At 47.1% G+C, this 12,500-nt stretch overlaps 1 protein-coding gene across 1 annotated transcript in view; it reads right to left on the reverse strand.

Moving 5' to 3' along the window:
* The window catches only part of LOC121639658 (vacuolar protein sorting-associated protein 13C-like), a 271,744-nt gene that overhangs the window by 87,894 nt on the left and 171,350 nt on the right, over positions 1 to 12,500 (reverse strand).

Consider the following 12,500-nt stretch of genomic DNA (forward strand, 5'->3'; position numbering starts at 1 on the left):
AGTCAGACTGCTGAATCTTTTTAATCGTGATGGCGGCGCGTGTGCACGCAGTGGCTCAGGGCTCTCGGCTTTTGTTTGTTTTGTTCATGTTTTTGTTGTTGCTCCAGTTACTGGAGGCATTAATTCAGTATGGCAGGGCTGAATTAATAAACTTTGGAAGAAACTGCCAACTTTACGCACACCCTGAGCCGGATTTTATACCACCAGAGGTCCTTCGAACCACCACGGCTTTCACCATCCCTCCACTGTGGCCTAGGAGACGGAGGAGACAACATAAACAAAAGCGGGGTAAGAGGAGCGGGGCGCGTGCTAGGCTAAAAGCCGACCCACACCGACCAGCTCTTCCCAGTCTCTTCCTGACAAATGCTCAGTCACTAGCCAACAAAATCGACGAGATTCGGCTGAGGATCGTCTCACGGAGGATGGACAGCTGTGTGGCGATCATTACGGAAACCTGGCTGGACTACAATACACCCAACACCGCGGTGGAGCTAGCGGGGCACTCTTTGTTCCGAGCAGACAGGACTGCAGCCTCGGCTAAAAGCAGAGGTGGAGGGCTCGCGCTCTACATCCATAACTCCTGGTGTACAGCCACACACACCCGGAACGCACTGCACACCGACCTGGAATATCTGGCTGTGAAATGCAGGCCATTCAAGACAGTGAGAGAGTTGTGCTCCATTTTGGATCATAGCTGTTTACATTCCACCGCGAGCTAACGCTAAGCTAGCGCTAGAGGAGCTCTACTGTTTGATCACCAGGCAGATGAACTCCAACCCCGAGGCAGCTGTGATTGTGGCTGGAGACTTCAATCACGTGGAACTCAAAGCAGTGCTTCCAGAATTCAAGAAGTTCATACACTTTCCCACCAGAGACAATAACATACTGGATCAGGTTTATTGCAACATCCCAGGAGCATACAAGGCGGCAGCAGCTCCTCACCTGGGCATGTCAGACCACATCTCTGTGAGGCTGATTCCAACATATAAACCTCTGATCTACAGGACAAAACCAACCACCAGAACAGTTCAGGTATGGACTGAGGAGGCTTCTTCAGCCCTACAGGACTGTTTTGAACTCACTGACTGGGAAGTGTTGAAAGATGACTCAGACCTGGAGGCCTACACATCATCTGTCCTGGACTACGTGCAGTTCTGCACTGATGCTGTTCTACCCACAAAGTCCATCAAGGTGTTTCCGAACCAGAAACCATGGTGTGACAGCACAGTGCGGTCTCTGCTCAAAGCTCGGGACGCAGCCTACAGGTCAGGTGACAGGCTGGCCTACAGCAGGACCCGGTCAGAACTGAAGAAGGGCATCCAGCAGGCCAAACACAGGTACAGACAGCGCATTGAGGAGCATTTCACTGACAACAACCCACGTGAAATGTGGAGAGGCATCAAAACCTTAACAGACTACAGGAATAGCAACCAGCAGATCAGCCATGACCCCACCCTACCTGACACCTTAAACAGTTTCTTTGCACGCTTCGACACACCTGGCAGCAGAGAGACTGTTTATCTTCCACAGCGTGAGGAGCAGCCTCTCGTCCTGCAGCAACACCAGGTAAGCTCCACCCTGAGGAGGATCAACACTAGCAAAGCAGCAGGACCAACAGCTGGCTGGAGTTTTTCTGGACATTTTCAACCTGTCCTTGCAGTTTGCTTCAGTTCCTGTGTGCCTCAAATCCTCTATCATTGTGCCTGTGCCGAAAAAATCTGCTGTCACCTGCCTCAATGACTACCGCCCAGTCGCTCTGACACCAGTAATCATGAAGTGCTTTGAGAGGATCGTCTTAAGTCACATCAAGGACGTCATTCCTGCTACTCTGGACAGATATCAGTTCGCCTACAGGGAGAACCGATCGACAGAGGATGCAGTCTCACTGGCACTGCACACGGCTCTGACCCACCTGGAGCATCCTAACACCTACGTCAGGATGTTATTTGTGGACTTCAGTTCGGCTTTCAACACGGTGATCCCTGACAAGCTGACACTGAAACTCCACAACCTCGGACTGTCCAACCCCCTATGCTTCTGGATCAGGGACTTCCTCACTAATAGGCCTCAGGTGGTGAGGATTGGGGACTGCACATCATCCACACGGTTCCTGAGCACAGGCACACCGCAGGGATGTGTGCTTAGCCCGGCCCTCTTCACCCTATTCACACATGACTGTTTTGCTATTCATCCCACAAACATGGTTCTGAAGTTTGCAGATGACACCACCGTGGTGGGTCTCATATCGGACAACAATGAGACCCTCTACAGAGCGGAGATCCAGCACCTGACAGGATGGTGTTCAGACAACAACCTTGTTCTGAACACCAGCAAGACCAAGGAGGTCATTGTGGACTTTAGGAGATCCAGGAAGATGGAACACACCCCTGTCCTCATCCATGGGGAGGAGGTGGAGCAGGTGGACAACATTAAGTTCCTGGGCATCCACATTACATCTGACCTCACTTGGTCCGCACACACATCGCACCTGGTGAAGAGGGCCAAACAAAGGCTCTTCTTCCTCAGGAAGCTCAAAAGGACTGGACTCTCCTCTCAGCTTCTGACAAACTTCTACAGAGCCACCATAGAGAGCATCCTCTGTCTGAGTGCAACAGTGTGGTACGGGAGCTGCACTGCACACGACAGGAAGGTCTTGGCCCGGGTGGTGAAAACAGCACAGGGGATTGTAGGGAGTCCTCTCCCGCTCCTGGACTCAATATACGACAGCCGGGTCCAGAGAAGGGCCAGTCGTATAGCTGCAGACCCCACCCACCCAGGACACGAACTGTTTGTACCTCTTCCCTCTGGAAAGAGATACAGAAACATCAAAGCCTACACCAACAGACTGAAACACAGCTTCTTCCCCAGAGCTGTGAAATCTGTGGCGTCTTTCACTGGCAGAGCGTAACTGTGGAGAGGGAGTGTAGCTCTGGATTAAGGAGTGGAGGTAGACCGGAGCCGTTTGGGTTATTGTTTTGTAAGCCAGAAGCAGAGCTTTGAATCTGATGCGCTGCAACTGGAAGCCAGTGGAGAGCGATTAGCAGCGGAGTGACATGAGCTCTTTGGGCTGGTTGAAGACCAGACGTGCTGCTGCGTTCTGGATCATCTGCAGAGGTTTAACTGAGCATGCAGGCAGGCCAGCCAGTAAGGAGTTGCAGTAGTCAATGCGTGAAATGACCAGAGCCTGGACCAGGAGCTGGGCCGTGTGTTCAGTCAGGTAGGGTCTGATCCTCCTGATGTTGTAGAGAGCAAATCGGCAAGATCGAGCAACCGAGGCAACATGGTCCTTAAAGGTCAGCTGGTTGTCTACCATGACACCAAGATTCCTGGTAGAAGACGTAGGCACAAGCGTGATGGAGTCGAGCTGCACACTTATCTGTGGCGGTAAGGAAGGACTGGCTGGAAAGACAATAAGCTCGGCCTTGGACAGATTTAGCTGAAGGTGGCGATCCTTCATCCATGCGGAGACATCACCAACATGCTGATATTCACATTGAGACGTTGTGTCGTCAGGTGGGAAAGAAAGGAAAAGCTGAGTGTCATCTGCATAGCAGTGGTAGGAGAAACCATGAGAGCTAATGATGCACTGAGTGAGGAGGTGTATAGTGAAAAGAGAAGAGGGCCAAACACCGAGCCCTGAGGCACCCCTGTTGTCAGCCCTTGTGGTCTGGACACGCCCCCTCGCCAAGATACTCTGAAGGATCTTCCTGTGAGGTAGGACGTAAACCACGAGAGGACAGATCCTGAGATGCCAAGCTCCGAGAGTGTGGAGAACAGTATATGATGGTTGACCATGTCAAAGGCAGCAGACAGGTCCAGCAGTATAAGGACTGAGGATTGACCAGCGGATCTGGCAACCCGTAGGGAATCAGTAACTGACAGGAGAGCAGGTTCAGTAGAGCAGCCTTGCCTATAGCCAGACTGATATGGATCTAATAGGTTGTTGTCTTGGAGGAACTGTGAGACCTGACTGAAGACGGCATGCTCTAGTAGTTTAGACATGAATGGAAGCAGTGAGACCGGCCGGTAGTTTCCAACCTGGGCTGGGTTGAGTGTGGGTTTCTTCAGCAGCGGGGGAACCCGAGCGTGCTTGAAGGCAGAAGGAAAGATACCGGATTTAAGAGAGGAGGTGATAATATGGGTTACTGCAGGTTTGATTGTAGGTAAAATGCTCTGCAGGATGTCAGAGGGAACAGGATCAAGAGGACAGGTTGTGGGTTTTGAGTTGACTAGAAGTTTAGAGACTTGGTCCTCATTTAGAGAGCGGAAGGAGCAGAGTGAGGCACCAGTAGCTAGTTTGGTAAGGCTGAGTTGGTCAGGCTCAGTGAATTGGTTACTGATGGTAGCGACCTTTTCAGTGAAGTAGGAAGCAAACATTTCTGCAGTCAGCACAGTGGGAGGCTGAGCAGGTGGTGGAGATAGAAGAGAGTTAAACACCATGAACATGTCGTGTGTTGGGAGCATTGTGGATCTTGTTCTGATAAAAGGCTATCTTGGCCGCCTTTAGGCTGGATGTGAAAGTTTCAGGTTTTTTCTGGTACTCAGACAAGTCAGTGTGTTCTTTTGATTTGTGCCACTTTCTTTCTGCAGCCCTGAGTCCGGCTCTGTGATCCCTTAGAACCTCTGTGAGCCATGGACTGGGAGGGTTTTGTCTGGCTGGTTTGGACACCAGAGGACAGAGTTTGTCCAGAGAGGAGGCGAGAGAGGAGCAGAGTGTTTCTGTAGCCTCATTAACAGACAGTAAGGAGAAGTCTGAGTGGGAAGGGAGGGTAGAGTAAACCTCATCAGACAGCTGTGTAGGTCTGAGGGATCTCAGGTTTCTGCGGTAGGACGCCATTTTAGGATCCGCTTGAGTGACATGAGGAAGGAAGACAGAATTTAACCAGGAAGTGGTCTGAGAGGTGCAGCGGGGTGACGGACAGGTTGGCTGTGGAGCAGTTTCTGGTCAGTACCAAGTCAAGAGTATTACCAGCTTTGTGTGTTGGAGGAGTCTGAACCAGTTTGAACCAGTTGCTGTGGTTTGCCAATGTGAATGTTCATGTCTCCCATGACAATTAGTGGTGTGCCATCATCAGGAATGTCAGAGAGAATCATGTCCATTTCAGAGACAAACTCATCTATACTGCCACCCGGAGGCGGTAAATGACCAGAATTTATTTTGGGTAAATTCTGCATTGACAGAAAGGGCAGCTGGTGTAGCTGTGTTTTCTGGACGGATCCAGGTTTCAGTCAGACCTGAATGTCTGAGACATTTATCAATGAACTGATGAATTCTGTTTTGTTCACTGCAGACTGACAGTTCCAGAGACTGAAGGTAACAGAGGATGTGGCAGACGTTCATGCCATTGGAAAGGACAGGTTTTGTGGATTGTGGTGTCTATGGGTGACACGTCTTGGTCTGTACCACGTTTGTAGCAACAGACTGGCGAGCACTCTGTGCCCCACGGTGAGGACATCGATGGGCTCACTGAGTGTTTCACAATGATTTTTGTGCTGATAGCATCGTCCCAACACAGACAGTCTGTTGTTACCCAGATAACAAGCCGTGGGTGACTAAAGACATCAAAGCCCTCCTCACCAACAAGAAGAATCTTTCAGGGCTGGAGACAGAGAAGAGGTGAGAACGATCCAGAGTTCACTGAGAGTCAAGATCAGGGAGGCTAAGGGCCAATTACCAGAGAGAGCTGGAGTGGAAACTCCGACCGAACAACATGAGAGAGGTTTGGAGAGGGATGAAGACCATCACTGGTTTCAGGCCATCCAGCAGCAGAGGAGCTGAGGGCGATGAGGACAGGACCAACGAGCTGAACATGGTTTTAACTGGACTCTGCAGCAATGCTCAGTCCCCTTCTAACTGGTCAGGAACAAGCCTGAAACCCTGCCACACCACCCTCTCTCCCTCCCTCTCTCCGGTGATAGACCTCACAATCCTCCCTCACCTGTCAGCTTCACATGTAAACTGGTGGAGAAACAGATGAGAAGAAGGACCGGATGGGGTGAGTCCCCGTGTCCTTAAAGCCGGTGCCTCTGTGGAGTCTTACACTACATCTTCATGATAGTCTGAGTCTACAGAGGGTCCCAGTGCGGTGGAAGACTTAATGCCTCCCTCCTGTACCAAAGACCCCACATCCCAGTGGTCCCAGGACTACAGACCCGTGGCACTGACGTCACATGTCATGAAGACCTTTGAGAGACTCATACTGGATCAGCTCCGACCCATGGTTAGACCACATATGGACCCCCTTCAGTTCGCATACCAGCCTCGTCTCGGAGTTGAGGACGCCGTCGTCTACCTGCTCAACCGTGTCCACGCCCACCTGGACCACCCGGAGAGCACTGTGAGGGTCGTGTTTTTGACTTGTCCAGTACTTTCAGCACCATCAGGCCGACCCTCCTGGTGAGAAGCTGACAGCGATGCAGGTGGAGGATTCTCTGGTGTCCTGGATTGTGGACTACCTGACCAGAGGACCACAGTATGTGCGCCTGCAGCGCTGTGTGTTGGACACGGTGGTCAGCAACACTGGAGCACCACAAGGGACCGTCCTCTCCCCCTTTCTGTTCCCCCTCCACACATCTGGCTGCAGCTCCTGCAGAGACCTGCTGCCTTCAGAAGGTTCTGATGACTCTGCTGTAGCTGGATGATTCAGGGAGAAGATGAGGTGGAATATCCAGCTGCTGTGGACTCCTTTGTCACATGGTGTGAGCAGAACCATCTGCAGCTTAATGTGACAAAGACTCATGAACTGATGGATTTTAGGAGATCCAGAACACCAGTGACACCTCTTTCAGTCCAGGTGTGAATGTGAAGGGTTACAGGTACCTTGGAGTGCATGTTGACAGTAAACTGGACTGGGTTAAAAACACTGCTGCACTTTACAAGAAGGGCCAGAGCGTCTCTATTTGTTGAGGTGACTAAGGTGGTTTAACATCTGCCAAACGCTGCTCAGGATGTTTTATGAGGTGGCCAGTGCTATCCTCTATGCTGCTGCATGCTGCAGCAGGCTGAGGGTTGCAGACACAAACATGCCAGTAACGTGGTGGGATGGAGCTGGATTCTCTGACGTGGTGGAGAGGAGAACGTTGTCCATACTAATCCTCTTAAATTGATACTCTTGACTCCCTGCTTTGCTGCTGTACAGACGCTTCCTGCTTTTGCTCTCCCTTCTGCTGCATTCTTCCTCTTTTTATTTTGATTTGTACACTGATTTTTTCTCTTTTTTACCTACAAACCCACCCACAGTAGTTTTTTGATATCTATAAGTTGCTGGGACTAAAGAATTTTTACCAGAAACCGTAACATTTTTCATAGCTCTTTTATCTGCAGCTCTGTGTGTGTGTGTGGCCTACACACAGCTGAAGCCTACAAGTAGCACTCAGCTAAAGTTAAGTAGCTTGGAAAGGTGCTAACGCTAGGCTAACAAGCAGCAAGATGCCTTCCATCTCCACAGATGACTACCAAGACCTATTTAAGAAATAACAGCAGTGGAGGCGAAAGTTTGCCACCTTGAGGTCAATATTGAAGTAAATGGACTGCATGGAAATGAAACAACCTTGTTATTGACCCACAACAGTGGAGGTGAGCAAGCTAACAGATGGCTAAAAAGCACAGATAACACTACTAAAAAAGAAGCAGCTTCTGTGAATTACAATAAATCATCGGGTAAAAATCCTCCCTGGAACTGTCTTGGTGCAAAGTCAAAAAGTAAATCATGCCTTCTGGAAAAGGGAGGACAACGTATCACAGGTCGGGCGCAGCCAGCTGAAGTCTATGATGAGACTGACTGGCCTCCGCTCCCTACAAAACAAAGGACCACTTTTACCCCTCTACATGGTAGGAAACAGGACAGGACAACCCAGACTGGGAAGGTTAACAACAAACCTCCAAAGCGCCTGAATGTGGAACTACAGAACAGATTTGTTCCACTATCAGAGGACTCGGGATCTTCATCTTCATCTTCATCTATCCCAGGACTGCGAGGTGAGGACTAAAAGCCGGTCAGAAAGGAAAAGGCCACAGGGAAAGCTAAAGGCTGGGCCTGAAACTCTGATTATTGGTGATTCTACTGTAAATGATGTTCAGTGGATGTGTGGAAAAAATACCGAAGTCCTCTGTTTTCCTAAAGATATGATCAGTGACATGCAGGAGAGAATTCTGGAAGCCGTGGCTGATTACCCAGATGTGAGAAACATGGTTCTACATACAGGGTCACATGATGTGTCCAAGCAACAATCTGAGGTTCTGAAGTAGGACTTTACTGGACTGTTAAACACAGCGAGCTCTCTGAAAGCAGCTGTTTTTATCAGTGGACCTGTGCCCCCCATCAGAAGAGGAAAGATTCAGTAGATTACTGGCATTAAATAATTGGCTTATTTCGGCATGTGATTACAACAAACTGCATTTTATTAATGATTTTTACATCTTTTGGGAACGCAGACATCTTTTTAAGGCAAATGGATTAAATCTGAACAAGTCAGGGGTGAAACTTTTCACCTCCAACCTTTTCCACTTCCTGCGTCATCCCTCTGTATTTGGTGCCAAGACTGGGATACAAGAGCAGTTATCTCATAAGACAGACCAAACAAAACCCAGTGGAAACCCAGAGGAGGAGCTGCATCTGCCCCCACTCTGCCTCGAAAAACAGAGACATCAGCGGAGGCAAGAGGATGGATCTTTATTTGCACCAAAAACCAGGACAATGTTCCTTCACCCCACCAAACCCCAAACAGGTCATTGTCGCCCATACTCCCCTCATCTGCAATTCACTAAAGAGATGATGAACCGGGTCCATGCCGGACTCAGATCTACCCCTCAGGCCAATATGTTTCTGTCTCCCATAAACCCCCCACCGGGGCAGCTAAATGGGGGGCACCCAGCCCCTCCTGTACCACCATGCCAGCTTCATGTTTGGGATGTATGATGTGTGGAGGGTCCAGGCTGTGTAGATAACAGCAGTCATGATTTTTCCCAGGTCCAGCTGGACCCCTGTTTATTAGAAGGTTCCAGAATATCTGGATTGTTTGGCAACAGAAGGAGAAAAGCAGCTCGGTCAGAACACAGAGAGCTGCTTTCTAAAAGGTTTCTAAGTAGAGTTAACATACCCTGTGAGCCACAGCGTGTCCCCAAACATAGAGTAAACTATTCCAAACCCATTAAGTTAACTTTATTAAATGTTAGGTCATTATCAGGGAAAACATTTTTAATTAATGATTTTATAACTGAAAACAACCTTGATTTTATGTTTTTAACAGAAACTTGGTTAAACCAAGATAATAACACAGCTGCTCTGATAGAGTCAACCCCTCCCAACTTTAGTTTTATCAGTGAGGTCAGACTGAACAGGAGAGGAGGAGCAGTTTTATTTAATGAATCATTTCAGTGTAAGCAGTTATCTCTTGGAAGTTTTACTTCTTTTAAATATGTGGCTCTTCAGCTAAAAGCTAAAAATAGATCAATGTTTCTGAATATATACCGCCCACCAGGGCACTGCACAGCATTTCATGATGAGTTTAGTGAACTGCTGCTTTAATCTGTTTAGACTTTGACTGTGTAATTATTGTTGGTGATTTTAACATCCATGTAGACAACCCTCAGGATAAGGGGACTAAAGACCTGAGTAACAATCTGGACAACTTTGGGCTGACTCAGCATATAACAGAGCCCACACACATTAAAGGACACACTCTAGACTTACTGATCTCGAAGGGTTTGAACTTTTCTAAAATTACTGTGTGATGTGGCCTGTCTGATCATTACTGTCTTTTCTTTGAGATACGATTCCTGTTCACACTAATGTCTCAACAGAGGTCATCACAAAACGGTGTATAGCTGAAAACACAACTGGGATGTTTAACCAGGTCTTCTCTTCAACACCTGCCCTATCAGGCGGTTCAGCCAATGAGCTTGTCACTAGTTTTAATGCTAAAATGTAAAGTATTATGGATGCTGTTGCTCCTATTAAGGTGAAAGTTGTCTCTGGAAAGAAAAAGTCTCCATGGAGAAATTCCACACTGGTGAAAAATGGAAAAGGAGAGCGTTGGAAAGCTGAGCGTAGATGGAGAAAAACAAATCTACAGGTTCATTATGACATGTATAAAGAGAAACTTCACTCTTACAATTTACACCTGAGGAATTCAGGAAGTCCTATTTCTCTGACATTATTAGAAAAAACTATCATAATGTTCAGGTCTTATTTGCTATGGTTGACAGGTTAACAAACCCTCCTGTGTCAGTAGCCCCTGAACTTTATTCCACCAAGGCTGCAATGAGTTTGCCAAATTTTTCATGGAAAAAATCCAAAATATCAGACAAGTAGTTGGTTTATCAACAGCAACAGGTTCAATAAATATACTGTGTCCATTGAAAACCAGCTTAAACACCATAACACAGTTTAGTCCCATTAGCAGTAAAGATCTAGGCGATATCATAAATGAGTTGAACTCCTCTTCTTGCTGCTTGGACATCCTGTCCACAGGCCTTTTCAAAAAGGTCTCAAGAACTCTGGAACCACATCTGTTACAGACTGTGAACTTATCTTTAATTTCTGATGTCTTCCCAGAACTTCTAAAAACAGCTCAAATCAAACCTCTGCTAAAAAGAGACAATCTAGACACAAATGAGCAACTACAGGCCGATCTCAGATCTTCCTTTTCTAAGTAAGATAATTGAAAAAGTTGTTTTTCATCAACCAAACTATTTTTAACACAAAACAACTGTTACGATGTCTTCCAGTCAGGTTTTAGACGGCACCACAGCACTGAGATGCTCTGACCAAAGTCATTAATGACATGTTTGAACACAGACGATGGAAAATGTCAGTCTTAGTCTTACTGGACCTCAATGCTGCATTTGATACAGTCGACCACAATATATTACTCCAGACTGGAGAACTGGGTGGCCTCTCTGGCGCTACGCTGGTTTAAAGCTTATTTAGAGAACAGGAAGTACTTTGTGTCAGTAGGTAACTTTACATCTGAGAAGACAAGAATTACATGTGGAGTTCCCCAAGGTTCCATCCTGGGGCCTCTTCTGTTTAACATCTACATGCTCCCACTGGCACAGGTCATAAAGAACAACATTAGTTACCATAGCTACGCAGATGACACACAGGTATATATTACAGTGTCACCAGGAGATCGAGGCCCCGTACAGGCTCTTGGTAAATGCATTGAGGAGATTAATGACTGGATGTGTCTGAACTTTCTCCAGTTAAACAAAAACAAAACTGAGGTGATGGTTTTTGGAGCCAAAGAGAAACGATTAAAGGTCACCACAGAGCTTCAGTCTATACACCTAAAAACCACCAACCAGGCCAGAAATCTGGGTGTACTGATGGACTCAGACCTAAAAACCACCAACCAGACCAGAAATCTGGGCGTATTGATGGACTCAGACCTAAAAACCACCAACCAGGCCAGAAATCTGGGTGTAGTGAAGGACTCAGACCTAAAAACCACCAACCAGGCCAGAAATCTGGGCGTATTGATGGACTCAGACCTAAAAACCACCAACCAGGCCAGAAATCTGGGCGTATTGATGGACTCAGACCTAAAAACCACCGACCAGACCAGAAATCTGGGTGTAGTGATGGACTCAGACCTAAACTTTGAGAACCACATGAAGGGAACCACAAAGTCAGCCTACTATCAGCTTAAGAACATATCAAGGGTAAAAGATCTGATGTCTCAGCAGGACCTGGAAAAACTAGTCCAGCTTCCATCTTTAGTCGGCTTGATTATTGTAACAGTATTTTTACAGGTTCTACCTAAAACATCTGTCAGACACCTGCAGCTAAACCAGAACTCTGCTGCTCCAGTCCTCACTAAGACCAAGAAAGTGGACCACATCAGTCCAGCTCTGAGGTCTTTACACTGGCTGCCGGTCCAACAGAGGATAGACTTTAAAGTTCTGCTGCTGGTCTAGAAAGCTCTGAATGGTTTAGGACCAACATACATCAGAGATCTCTTGACCCAGTATGAACCTACCAGAACCCTCAGGTCATCTGGATCCAGGTTCTTATCAGTTCCAGATTCAGCTTCTATGCTCCACATGTCTGGAACAAACTCCCAGAAAGCCTCAGATCAGCTGAAACACTCAGTTTATTTAGATCCAGGTTAAAGACCCACCTGTTCTCTGCTGCATGGAACTAGTTTTTATTTAGAGTCCAGATCTGGATCTGGTTCTTTAAGCTGAAATCTTAACTTTATTTCGTTATCTGAGCTTTTTCCTGCTGTTTTTATGTAATCAATTTTATGTTTTTTAATCTTTGTTTTTTCTTTCTTTTTTTTCTTTCCCTGCATCTTGCTGTAATATTTTTATGTTTTATGTAAAGCTCTTTGAATTGTCTTGTACATGAAATGTGCTATACAAATAAATTTGCCTTGCCTTGCCCAATCTGTCATTTTTCTTATTGTGATTTTTATCTTTATCTCATCCTCTCTTTATTTGGTATGGAGCGACTGTGTGCACACAGTTTCCTCCGGGATTAATAAAATATTCTGGT

The sequence above is a fragment of the Melanotaenia boesemani genome, chromosome 1 (assembly GCF_017639745.1).
Source record: "Melanotaenia boesemani isolate fMelBoe1 chromosome 1, fMelBoe1.pri, whole genome shotgun sequence".
Lineage (NCBI taxonomy): Eukaryota > Metazoa > Chordata > Actinopteri > Atheriniformes > Melanotaeniidae > Melanotaenia > Melanotaenia boesemani.